Below are 13,531 nucleotides of genomic sequence, written 5' to 3'. Positions count from 1 at the left end.
ATCAGTTTTCATGAGTCTTATGGCCTTGGGGAAGAAAGGATTTGTCCCTTTCCGGATGTGGGTGTTATAGTTTAAGTGATCCAAGTGTTCGATGGTGTTTCGGATCCTAAGGGTATATTTGATAACTCGGTCCTATATGAATTTTGGGTTTTGTTCGGGAAGTTTTATGTAACATCCATAAAAATTCACAAAAATTGAAACTTTTCAAAATCAACCCAAGTTCATAAATTGTTTGCAAAATCATCCAAAACTAGTAATGTTCACAGATTGTTTTCAAAATAAATCTATATCAGAGTTTACCCAGAAATCACAATCATAAAACGAGGAAGTGTACGGTCACGCCTTCGCATTTACGCTGTCATCCGAAGTACCTGAAACAAAATCCAAAACTATAATCCCAAAGCTTAGTGAGTTCCCCCATAATACCTGCACACACTAACACATAGATAATAACAACATACTATGAGCCCAATCTACCATCGGGTTGGAATGCCCCAGGCCCTCAACAATCGGGTTGGAATGTCAGCATACTATGGGTCCAATCATCCTCTGGATGGTATACCCTCGGCCCACAACCATCGGATGTGAATGCCTACATACTATGAGTCTAATCATCCTCGGGATGCAATACTCTCGGCCCACAACCATAGGGTTGGAATGCCCTGGTATGTTGGCTCTCACACAAAGCAGATAAGCCTCAACCACCAATAAATCATGTGCACATATATCAGATAATTATATAACAGTCTACAGGCAGACAAACCACTCTACAAAATCACAAAGCATAGTGAGACAACCCGATATTTCGAATCAATGTAATAATCTAAGCTCAAATATTGTAACCTGTTATGATATTAGTAATATAAGAGTCGAAAATGAAATGTTAAAAACTCTCTTTATGAATATACTAAGTGGTAGATATCGTAACAAGGTTTTCAAAAATATAAAGAACACGAAAATCCGAGTTATAACGAAGAAGTTATGACCAATCAAAGATCCGCAACAAAACCGGTAAAACATTGTTAAGCGTAAAACACAAAATCTCAATAAAATACCTTTTAGCCTTAGGTACCTAAATGAATGTCGTAGATATCATCAAACCGTGAACGTACATAAATAAAACGTCCAAATCTGACTTCATATGAGGAAGTTATGATTTTTTTTTTAATTTCAGAGTAGCGGTAGATAGCTAAAAACTCGAAATAGAGATCGATCGATATTTAGCCGACACAACCTAAACGAGAATTGGGGATCTTGACAATAGTAGTACAACGGTAAAAAGACAAACGAAAACAGACATCGGATGAAGAAGTTATGGATTTTTAACGGACTTTTCCAGTCCTGGCCTGTTAAAAATATAACATTAAAAATAAAGTCAAAATTAGCCGACAAAGTAGAGTATAATCTCACCTACGCGTGGATATAAAGAACGTCAAAAATAGACCTCGTATGCGAAAGTTACAGATTTTTAAAGATTTGGACACACTTTGTGAGGCTGGTCCGTGGAGGAACGCCCCGTGTTCGCAATCCAGGGCCTCGGTTGGTCCACTTCTCCCCCTAGTCACATCACCGATCGCATCCGAAGCTCGGCAGACGATGGAGCATCACACCTGACCGAATGCGCTGCGTACGAGGGAACGCTCTGCGTTAGGGGAACGCCTCGCGTTCGAGACCTCTTCCAGCACTATAAAAAGGATGCGAGGGTTCTGAGTTTTAGTTTCAAATTTACTACCCGCTCTCCCAATTTTCATATTTCTACCCTCTCGAGACTATCCCAGCATCCCGGTTTCATATCCAGGCTCAGACGGAAGTTTGAAGCCCTGAGATTTCCGAGAAATTTACCACTTTTCGGTCGAATTGATGTCCAACAAAAGTCTCGTTTTCTTCAAATCACCACACTTACCAGATGAGTTCATACCCATATATTTTCACGTCTTTTCTATGTTTTAAGGGGGGGGGGGGGGGGGGGAATACAAGTGAAACGCAAAAAAACTTATGCTAAAATACAAATCGTTACATATAAGCTCTAATGTTTTACCTACATCTTATGTATAAATGTTAAATACGTAAAATAACATTACTACTAACGTTATAGACTACTTTACATGCAAAGTTGGTAATACTCCAAGGTTTATGATTCAAATGAAACACACTTTTTGAAAAAACTATAATAGGTATAGTTTACGAGATATTTATGATAGTTTAACATATTATAAACAAAAGAGGAAATACTTATATTTACAAGAAAAATGGAATTTTCGTATGTAAACCTGTTTATACTAAATTTTGTGAGATATCCGAATTCATCGAATCTTTCAGTTCGCGGATTAAGTCCTGTTTTATAAGTCATAATCTCTTGTAGGGGGGCGTGATTTTTGTGTATAGATCTATATGGGATTAACAATCCCACACCTAAATTTCATTTTCAAATCATTATTAAAACCATAAATCATCCATAATCATAAATAAAGTCGTGAATCATGTATTATAAAGTATCATAATATATGTCACATATCAAAATATCACAGTAAAACTCTCATGCTGAAGATTGTGGTGTGTGTCATGTGCTCATCCCGAGCCCTTCCTTTTGCTAGTGGAAGTACCTGAAATCAAAACTAAAAACAGTAAGCATGAAGATTAGTGAGCTCCCCTAAACTACCACATAACATACATATATAACATGCAACTAAGAGATATGGTCCCCGCCCACACTCATGGAGATATTGGCACCGCCCACACTCCGCTAACTAGGAGATACGAGGCCCGCCCACACTCTGCTAACTTTGAGATACGGGCCCCGCCCACACTCGGCTATTATGAGATACGTGCCCTGCCCACACTCAACTGTTATGAGATACAGGCCCCTCCCACACTCAGCTACTAAACAAACATATATGTATCACAAAAACAACATGTATAACTAGTTCTATCATTCAAGCATATATCCATAATCGAACTAAACTGTGAGATACGAACCACCCCACCCACACTCGGCTACTAACATATCATACTACGGGTTAGCCTTGGTGCCTTATACCCATTCCTATTGAAAGGAAACTCACCTCGTAAGGCTGACTACTGAAACTCGAGTGAAGAATCTCTGACTACTGCTCTGGCGAATCTCGGGCTATCAACTACATAATACATTTAATCAAAATCTGATAATCATTGACTATTTTACCCTTGGCCAAAGTCAACATCCAGGTCAAAGTCAAAGTCAACTCTCATTCAACCCCAACTCATCGAGTTATCTCCCAACTCGGCAAGTTCATCCACTACTCAGCCTCATAGTCAACTAAGTCAACTCGTTGAGTCCCTTCCCAGACTCTTCGAGTTCTTCCTGTCATAACATTGGGACATATCGACTCTAATTCGACGAGTCCCTCCTTGGACTCGTCGAGTTCTTCAGCTTCCGAGTCCTAATCTTGTCCAACTCACTGAGTCATCTCCTAAACTCAATGGTTTCACTCACAACCAGAAAAGGGGTTTGGGTTCACGACCCGACTCGCCGGATCTAAGAACAACTCATCGAGTCATCCATGTAACATATCCATTCGGTCGATTCTAATCTATTCCAATGCTTCTAATTCATAAATCTGGACTCCTTAGACTAGCATAACACGTAAAGTTGCAAACTTTACGTGCATGCATTATGATATAAGACCAAAAAACTCATTACAAGCTAGAATGGAGGTCTAAGTCATGGCATGGGGCTATGGTTGAATAAAGGTAATGACTCTGAGCTTCTAAAGCTCGGTAATGCCCAGATCTGAATTCCTTTCATACCGTAAGGTTCAAATCTCGGGATGACCTTGGAAATAACCTAAAAAGTGACAATAAAAAAGACTACAAGAAGATCTAAGTGGATAGAAGCCAAGGTATAAGCTTTATACCTTTAACAAGTCTGAGATCCTACAAAAACTCTAGATCTTCTGCTCTTTTCTTGTATCTTTGCTCTTTTCTTTCCTTCTACTAGCTTCAAACCACATAAAATGCAAAGAAATGGCTCAAGAATGCACAAGATTGACTAGGGTTTTGAGAGTGGGGTTGGGAGGTGATAAAGACTGGAGTGGAGGCTAAAATGATGCTTAAATAGGGTGTAAACCGTAAAGATTAGGGTTTCCTCCTGATGGACCTACTCGTCGAGTCCAGGCTTGGACTCGCTGAGTAGATCACTTAAACCCTGCGTCCAAGTTGTCCTCTACTCGATGAGTTAGGCCTACTACTCATCGTGTAGCTTTACTAAATGAAAACCTAACAATTCAAATATGTACCGAGAACGGGGCATTACATTTTTTTTCCTAATTTCTGATTTATAACGACTGATTTCATACTGCTAATTGAACACATCAATTTGGTCCAGGTTGGCCAAGCACTTTAGATGTCGACATCAAATCATCAAGGGCCCAAAGATATCGCTTTTCTCGTTAGGGTAAAGGGAACGAATAAACTTCGACTTCTATGCTTGCACTATTCACTCATCAAATAACGCACAACAATATGTTTTATAACATTAAGTTACTAATGTGTTTACGTATTATCAATGCACAACTGACTTGTAAACAACAACTCATATATATCCATTTCAAGAATATAAGATATTATCATCTCAAAATTACTTGTGATAAAATCCATGAAGTAATTCTCTAAGCGTGGGTTTATCTAATACTCAAAATCCCCATTTTCTAATTACTCATGAACATTGCAGCAAACCATTGATATGTATAATCTCCATAGACAATCTACAATTCAATTCATGACAGTCTTAATTCGCTACTTACTTGCAAAAGTACGATTGACTATGTAGTTTTGAATAATCCAATTATTCGGGAGGTAAAACATGCAAAGTGAAACACAATAATAACCTAACTAACTATGGTCTCAAAACTATTGAATATAAATAAAACTCTTATTATTTAATCCCCATATTAATTCGACTTTATTCATTATATAATGTTTCAAGTAATCAACTAAACACTTGAATTAAACATCAGTCGTGCCATGTTATAAACATGCATACTATGTCTCTCTATGGTCCTTCCTTTTGTGAACTGATCGATTGGACACTATTCCAATGATGCTCATTTCACAATTTCAAATTCTTGTTACTACTAAATGTGTTAGAGTTCAACCTTACATGCAATATCCTTTTGTGATGTTGAGGCTTCAAAGTCACAGAGACTTTGCCAATGATATTACAAAATGTTACATTGAAACTTTGTTACTTAAACCAATTTTATGGTAACGAATTCTCAAATTCAAGATACACTCCTTGAACATACTAACTCACATGTAGATTTTAATAATCAACTCCTATTATGGAAAATTTCCATATTCCCATATGACCATCAATTTTGATCAAGAATCATCCCAATCTAAAACATGTCACTATGGTCCTTCCAACCAATACTATACTTCCAATTGTCCACAAGCAACCAATCCTTTAGTATAACCTCAGGTTGTTCTTGAAAGTTGTTCAAGTTAAGTCAAGCAAAGTTCTATTCCTTTTTCCCTCTCAATGCCCAAGGCATTTGGAAAAAATCAGAACAAGTGTATATTATAGCATATGTAATCAATCCTATATTCGAAGCATATGCAACTTGATTCATAATTTCTTACATAGGAACTTAATATCTATTCAGTCTCTATTGCTATAATATTTCTATATATTGAATTTCCTATGTTAAACTATTTCAACTCAATATTCATATATGTTCAAGACTAAGTTCTTTTAAACTATGCAATCTAAGCCTTTTAGATTCTAAACGAAGTATGAGTACCCTCTCCTTTGAGCCTTTACTATAGCGAAACAATTTCCAAACTTTGCAACTTGAAATTTTATAAACTTTGTTTCCTACAAACAGCATTTCCAACTTGCAACACTTAGAATAATAATTATGCTCCCACTAACATAACAATTATCATCCCAAAGTCCCAATAGCACTACAATTATGCTCTCACTAGCATAACAATTACGCTACCAATAGCACAACAATTATGCTCCCACAACATTTGACATGTATCTAGAAATCAACTGGTGTAACACCCATAATCAGAAAGACCAAGAAAAGAAATAAAATCCTAAGTTAAAGGGCTAACTCGTCGAGTGCAAGGAGGAACTCGGCGAGTCCGAGCGGGATCCGGGTCGAGGAGTAAGTAACCGACTCGGTCGGTGAGTCCGATCTGAAGAGGGAAACCCTAAATCCGGGAGTAGGTGCTGGGTGAAGAAAACCCTAAATCCGGGGAATGAGCCCTATATAAAGATCATTATGTCTCCTCCACAGCCTCCTTGATCCCCCTTGAGTCCTAGAAACCCTAATTTCATGGAGGAACCCCATTGTTGAGCAAATTGGAGCTTGGAGAGGTGCTTGTTGAAGAAAACTTGAAGGAGAAGAGGCTTGGATCAAAGGGCTTTGCTTGGATTCGAGTTTCATTGCTGTTGGGGCATTCTTTGGAGGTAATATTTCGTTCTTGGGCTGTGTTCTCTTAGATTCTCATTTTTGGGGTTGTGTGGGAAGCTTAGTTGTGTGGCATCTTGAGTTTGAAGGATGGATCTGAGGTTGCTACCTCAGATCTGGAGTGGAGAAGATCTTAAGAGCATTAAAGCCCCTATTCTTGTGTTGTTATTGGAGCTATCATGTCCCAAACCTTAGTTCTAAGGTGAATAAGGCCTAGATCTCTTTAGATTCACGTAAAGTTTGCCACTTTACGTGATGGATGGATTGTAGGAGGTTGGATCTATGTTTTGGATCAATTGCATGGCCTGGAGTGCTTCTGAATTGATTCAGATCGGTGATACTCGGCGAGTCACATGGGTGGACTCGACGAGTTGCTTGAAGATGGCCTGGAACTCGGCGAGTTGGAAGAACAACTCGGCGAGTAGGTTGAAGATAGCCTTAGACTCGGCGAGTCTGTTCTTGGACTCGGCGAGTCTTGTCGAAGAGTCCCAATATTTCCTGGTTGAGTCGAGAATCGGTGAGTCAAGGGATGACTCGGTGAGTTGGGTGCGAGTGGACTCAGAGTTGTTGGACTCGGCGAGTTGGGTCGCTGATTGAGGGAAGTTCTGAGCATAGGGACTCGGCGAGTCATCGGGTTGACTCGGCGAGTAGGGTCAGTCAGGGGTTGACTTTGACTTTGTCCAAGGTTGACCAGTTGTCTTCCAGGGGTAATTTGGTAATTAAGGGCATTTATTGAATTGAATGTTTTGGTGTTCAGTGGAGGAGTTCGTGTCAGAGTTAGAGCAGCGGGATCTTATCCTTTCAGCCGGCAGTTTCGAGGTGAGTTATCCTCACTATATCAACAGGGTCTAAGGCACCAAGGTCGGCCCTTATCGGATTGTGATCCGGGTAGTTGTTATTATTTTGTTGTTGTGATATGCTTGCATCCTGAGAGTTAGGATGGTATATGTTAGAGACCTGATCGAGATCGGTATCCTGAGAGATAGGGAGATGCTATGCTAATGACCTGTTAGGTCGGTATCCTGCTTAGAGTATGTTATGCTATGTGATCTGCTAGATCGGCTTGTTTGAATGTGAAATGTTATATGATTATATGTTTATGTGTACATGGTTGTTTGGACTGGAGATGGGTTGAGGCGGTCCTGCTTTGTGCTGTAGGCCAAGATACTCAGGGCGGACCGGTTGTTCCGAAGGCCCAGCGAGCGGTCCGGATATGCTGTAGGCCCCACGCGGGCGGACCAGACGTGCCGAGGCTCGGAGAGTGGACCAGGCCGACTGAAGGCCCGATGCGGGCGGACCAGTCATACTGTAGACTCAGAGAGTGGACCAGGTGAGTTGAAGGCCTAGTGCGGGCGGACCAACCACACTGTAGACTCGAAGGACGTGACTAGACTCGGAGGATGGATCCGGTGGACTGAAGGCCCGATATGGCGGACCAGTCACATAGTAGACCCGATATGCATGGTTGTTCTATGTTCTGTTATGTTATGTATGTTTTATATGTTATGGGCCGGAAGGCAATATGTTTTGGACCAGAAGGTCGTAGCCTGGAAGGGCATATATGTGGTTGGTATTTTGGGGGTAACTCATTAAGCTTTCGGGCTTACAGTTGTGGTTTAATGTTTTTCAGGTTCTTCAGGAGACTGTGGCAAGGCGAAGGCGTGATCGTACCGCTCCTCATGATTTTGTAGCAATGTGATTCTGGGAATACTCTAAATGATTTTTATTGAAAACCTTTTTGTAAACAATTTAATGAAATCGGGTTGTTTTTGAAAAATTTAAATTGGTTGTATTTTTCGGTCGTTACAAGTTGGTATCAGAGCCTTGGTTTGAGTGAATTGGAGGAACACTTGTGTGACTCCAGTCTCAAATCGAGGAGGGTTTTCAAAAGAGAATTTAAAATGGTTTTCAAAGTAAGTAAAGGAGGACACGGAGGTACGATCAGCCGGAGCCAGTAAGTAACCCCAAATTACCATACATGATATTTGTTTTATTGAGCTTTGATAGAACAGCATGCTACAGTTAGGCTAGGGATCTTTAGGATTTCTTGATGTGTTGCCTGATTTATGATGCCTGCTAGCCTAGGGTTTCCTTGTGAGAGATTTCTAGTGTTCCTCTAGTTGTGAGGATAGAGCGTTGTTATGTATATTTGTATCTAGGGTGTTGTGGGAGTACTTCATACAAATATGGGTAGGTGTGGAACGTAGTATGGGCCCGTACTACTGAAAGCACAGGACCCATACGCGTATTAGGAAAACCATGACCTCTAGGGTTGGGTTGAGAGTTGGTTCCCGAGATAGTGGGAGGTGTCTGAGATTTTTGGTGGTTTATTTTCAGTATGGAGATTTCAGGGCACGCTGGGAGTGGATCCGGGTCAGGATCAGGAGCAGGAGAGGGAGTTCCGGGTGAGTCTGTGCAGCCCGAGGTTGTCAGTCAGATGAGTACGCACGAGTTGGATGCGAGGATTCGTGAGATCCTGCATGATGAGGTTGCTGCATTGTTTCGGGCTGAGCTGCCGGAGTTGTTTGGGTCGATCAAGACCGCCATGGTGGAGTATTTTGATGAGCGCTATGCGGCTCTCACGGAGACGGCTGCCGCGACGGCTACAGCAGCTGTAGCAGAGGCAGGGGGAGGAGCTAGTAGAGGTTTTCAGTATCGGGACTTCGATAATAAGAAGCCTCCCACCTTTGATGGAGTTCAGGATCCGATCGTTGCTATGAGATGGTTATCAGATGTGGAGGGATGTTTCTTCACGTGTTCATGCCCTACTGATCAGAGGGTGAGGTGCGCTCTGAACCTGTTAAGGCTCGGGGCAAAGGATTGGTGGAGATTGACCACAGGGTCATACACGGATGCGCAGAGGGCTGCGATTTCATGGGATCAGTTCAGAGGGATGTTTAGTACTCGTTATGTTCCGCAGGTCGAGAGGGAGAGGTTGGCTCAGGAGTTCCTCGAGCTGAAGCAGGATTCGGAGTCGGTGACGGAAATCACCAGGATGTTTACTGAGAGGGCGATGTTTTGCCCTGAGTTCGCTTCGGAGCAGGCTTAGATGTCCTGATATCTGAGTATGCTAAAGAGAGACATCAGGCAGTTTGTGTCTGCGCAGAGGTGCGAGACCTTGTTAGAGTTGCAGGAGGCCGCCAGGCGGCGTGAGTTAGAGATTGAGTTACAGATGCGTGAGCTGAGGCAAGCTCCGGTTCAATCGCATCCAGCGACGAAGCGGTCTAAGACCATTGATTTCAGGATGGGAGAGCAGAGTAGCCACGTCTGTGGAAAGTGTGGAAGGGGTCACGCCGGAGTCTGTCGGTCCGGTGGTACATGCCGCAAGTGCGGGAAGGATGGGCATTATGCGAGGGATTATCGGCAATCAGTGCCGGTTCGGGATTTGAGGATATGTTATCATTGTCATCAGGTTGGACACTTGAGGGTCAACTGTCCACAGCTTGCTGTAGGACCGGTGCGGGCTCCAGCACCGGCCACGTTGAGGATCACCAGTGGAGGTCAGGATGGAGCGGAGCCCCCAAGGGCTTAGGGTCGTGCTTTTCAGCTTGCTGTTGCGGGTATGTTTCTTTCCTATTGTCTTAATTATTTATGATTATTGTGGAGTATCGCCTATCTGCTAGTCTCGTTGGATGGTTATAGAATCGCGTTTCGGGTTTCGTGTGGCATCTGTTGTTCCTTAGGGGTTGGTGAGTGGTGTTCGGGATTTTGTTTTGGTATCCTTTGTTCCGTAAAGGATTGTTTTGGTTACGGATCAATGCTTAGAGCTATCGTTGATTATCTTTGTGAGGATTAGTGGCGGATGCGGCGTTGGTTGAAGGTCGGGTAGCTTCTGCAGTCTGAGGAATGGGAAGTTAAAGATTGGGTTCCTTTCGAGCGGGTTGTTCAGTGTGGAAATATGTTTTTATGAAAGTTGTTAGCGCTGGTGAGGAACTAAGTGCGTGTAAGTGTTGTTTTTCTCTGCATTGTTGTTTTGGGAGATCAGTGATGGTGACCGGTGGTTAATTGTCAGTGTCTTAAGTGGGGGAGAATTGGAAATTCTCCGGATGGTCGTTAGGCTTGAGAGGTTGGTTAGCTGCTTGGGAATTCAGCGGTGTTTCGATCAGCCGAGAGCAGGCTCGTATGGGTGAGTAGCAGGCGTGCGGGGCGGAATACAGACCTAGGGCATTTGATTATGGAAGGCCTGGGAGCAGGCCGGGATCGATTATGTATGATGGAGTTAGAGTTCGGAACCCTTAGAGGGCTAGAACGGTATGCACGAGAGGACTCCCCGAAAAGATAGCTCGGAATGATGAATTCTAGTTGAGCGGTCCGGATAGACTGAAGGCCGGTAGGCGTACCAGTCAGGCCGAAGGCTCGGAGGATGGTCCAGCCAGACTGAAGGCACTGAGAGCGGTCCAGGTTGGCTGAAGGTTCTGAGAGTGGTCCAGATTGGTTGAAGGCCTGGTGAGGCGGTCCAGTCATGCTGAAGACTCTGCGAGTACTGCTGGATCGGTTCAAGGTTATGGATTGCGTATGTTGCCGTGTGATTGCATTGGAAGGTCTAGCCCCGGGTAGTGATCTTGACCAGTGAAGATAGTGCATGGGCTTAAGATCCCCTGCAAAGAGAGTCAAAGTAGTTGTGTCGAATGGATATCAGGTGCGCTTTAAAAAGGTAGTGTAGCGTGGGGTGAGCACCATAGTACCTGTCATGGTGACAGGGTGGGCGAGTGGTTTCCTTGGTAAGGAAAGAGGGAGGAATGAAATTCCGAAAGGGAGTGCGAATTCACAGAAGTGAAAGCGGCAGTGTAGAGTTATGATTGGAGTGGTCCGACGGTGGTTTTTGAGTAGCATGTTCGCGGCAGTGGAATAAAAGCTCATCCGACTTGAGATTTCTGCTCAGGGCGCGGAGGGAATTCCGCAGGCATAGAGCCAAGGGGGGGGGGGGGGTTCGGAAGGGATGCAGGGGGGGAGTCTTGGACTCTCAGTGAGATTCTGATCAGGGTTTTGGGTATGTATTAGCGGTTCATACTGGAAGGATGTTTGAGGATATCATCAGTGTATCGGGTTTTCCAAACCTGAGGGTGCTAGAGCTAGTTCAGCATGTGTGTGTGATTACAGGAGGAGAACTCGTGGGAGTTGCTCCGGGATTGAAAAATGGGTCTTTCTGTCGTCATGGAATGGATAGAGTGGGATTCGGATCGGGGATCCGATGGTTCATGATTTTTCTAGCCATATGAGTCAAGTGAATGATAAGAATTGGAGCAGTAAGGCATCATGGGTAATTCTCGGTTGTGAGTGCGACTATCGGAGGGTACAGCCGGTGCCCGGTTTGAGACGGTGGTCAGGACACCGTAAGGAAAGAGAGAATGAGTTGAGTTTCGTGGGGTATGCCTTGAGGGACCTGGACCAGTTAAAGCCAGGTGGTGCGTCGTGGGAGTATTTTGGAATTGAGTTGCCATAAGCTTCAAGGACGATGCCTAATTTAAGTGGGGGAGAATTGTAACATCCCGGAATAGCAAGAGTAGAGTTGAAGGGCTAAAAGTGTAAACCTTGAAGGGCGACTCGGCGAGTCCATGGATGGACTCGGCGAGTAGAGTCGCGACTTTGGTCGCGTGTCAAGTGACCTACTCGACGAGTCCAAAGATAGACTCGGCGAGTAGGAGCTGGGTGAAGAAAACCCTAAATCCGGGGAATGAGCCCTATATAAAGATCATTATGTCTCCTCCACAGCCTCCTTGATCCCCCTTGAGTCCCAGAAACCCTAATTTCGTGGAGGAACCCCATTGTTGAGCAAATTGGAGCTTGGAGAGGTGCTTGTTGAAGAAATCTTGAAGGAGAAGAGGCTTGGATCAAAGGGCTTTGCTTGGATTCGAGTTTCATTATTGTTGGGGCATTCTTTGGAGGTAATATTTCGTTCTTGGGCTGTGTTCTCTTAGATTCTCATTTTTGGGGTTGTGTGGGAAGCTTAGTTGTGTGGCATCTTGAGTTTGAAGGATGGATCTGAGGTTGCTACCTCAGATCTGGAGTGGAGAAGATCTTAAGAGCATTAAAGCCCCTGTTCTTGTGTTGTTATTGGAGCTATCATGTCCCAAACCTTAGTTCTAAGGTGAATAAGGCCTAGATCTCTTTAGATTCACGTAAAGTTTGCCACTTTATGTGATGGATGGATTGTAGGAGGTTGGATCTATGTTTTGGATCAATTGCATGGCCTGGAGTGCTTCTGAATTGATTCAAATCGGTGATACTCGGCGAGTCACATGGGTGGACTCGACGAGTTGCTTGAAGATGGCCTGGAACTCGGCGAGTTGGAAGAACAACTCGGCGAGTAGGTTGAAGATAGCCTTAGACTCGGCGAGTCTGTTCTTGGACTCGGCGAGTCTTGTCGAAGAGTCCCAATATTTCCTGGTTGAGTCGAGAATCGGTGAGTCAAGGGATGACTCGGTGAGTTGGGTGCGAGTGGACTCAGAGTTGTTGGACTCGGCGAGTCATCGGGTTGACTCGGCGAGTAGGGTCAGTCTGGGGTTGACTTTGACTTTGTCCAAGGTTGACCAGTTGTCTTCCAGGGGTAATTTGGTAATTAAGGGCATTTATTGAATTGAATGTTTTGGTGTTCAGTGGAGGAGTTCGTGTCAGAGTTAGAGCAGCGGGATCTTATCCTTTCAGCCGGCAGTTTCGAGGTGAGTTATCCTCACTATATCAACAGGGTCTAAGGCACCAAGGCCGGCCCTTATCGGATTATGATCCGGGTAGTTGTTAATATTTTGTTGTTGTGATATGCTTGCATCCTGAGAGTTAGGACGGTATATGTTAGAGACCTGATCGAGATCGGTATCCTGAGAGATAGGGAGATGCTATGCTAATGACCTGTTAGGTCGGTATCCTGCTTAGAGTATGTTATGCTATGTGATCTGCTAGATCGGCTTGTTTGAATGTGAACTGTTATATGATTATATGTTTATGTGTACATGGTTGTTTGGACTGGAGATGGGTTGAGGCGGTCCTGCTTTGTGCTGTAGGCCAAGATACTCAGGGCGGATCGGTTGTTCCGAAGGCCCAGCGAGCGGTTCGGATATGCTGTAGTCCCCACGCGG

The sequence above is a fragment of the Lactuca saligna genome, chromosome 9 (genome assembly GCF_052625555.1).
Source record: "Lactuca saligna cultivar CGN05327 chromosome 9, ASM5262555v1, whole genome shotgun sequence".
NCBI lineage: Eukaryota > Viridiplantae > Streptophyta > Magnoliopsida > Asterales > Asteraceae > Lactuca > Lactuca saligna.
Note: the sequence above shows the minus strand (reverse complement) of the source record.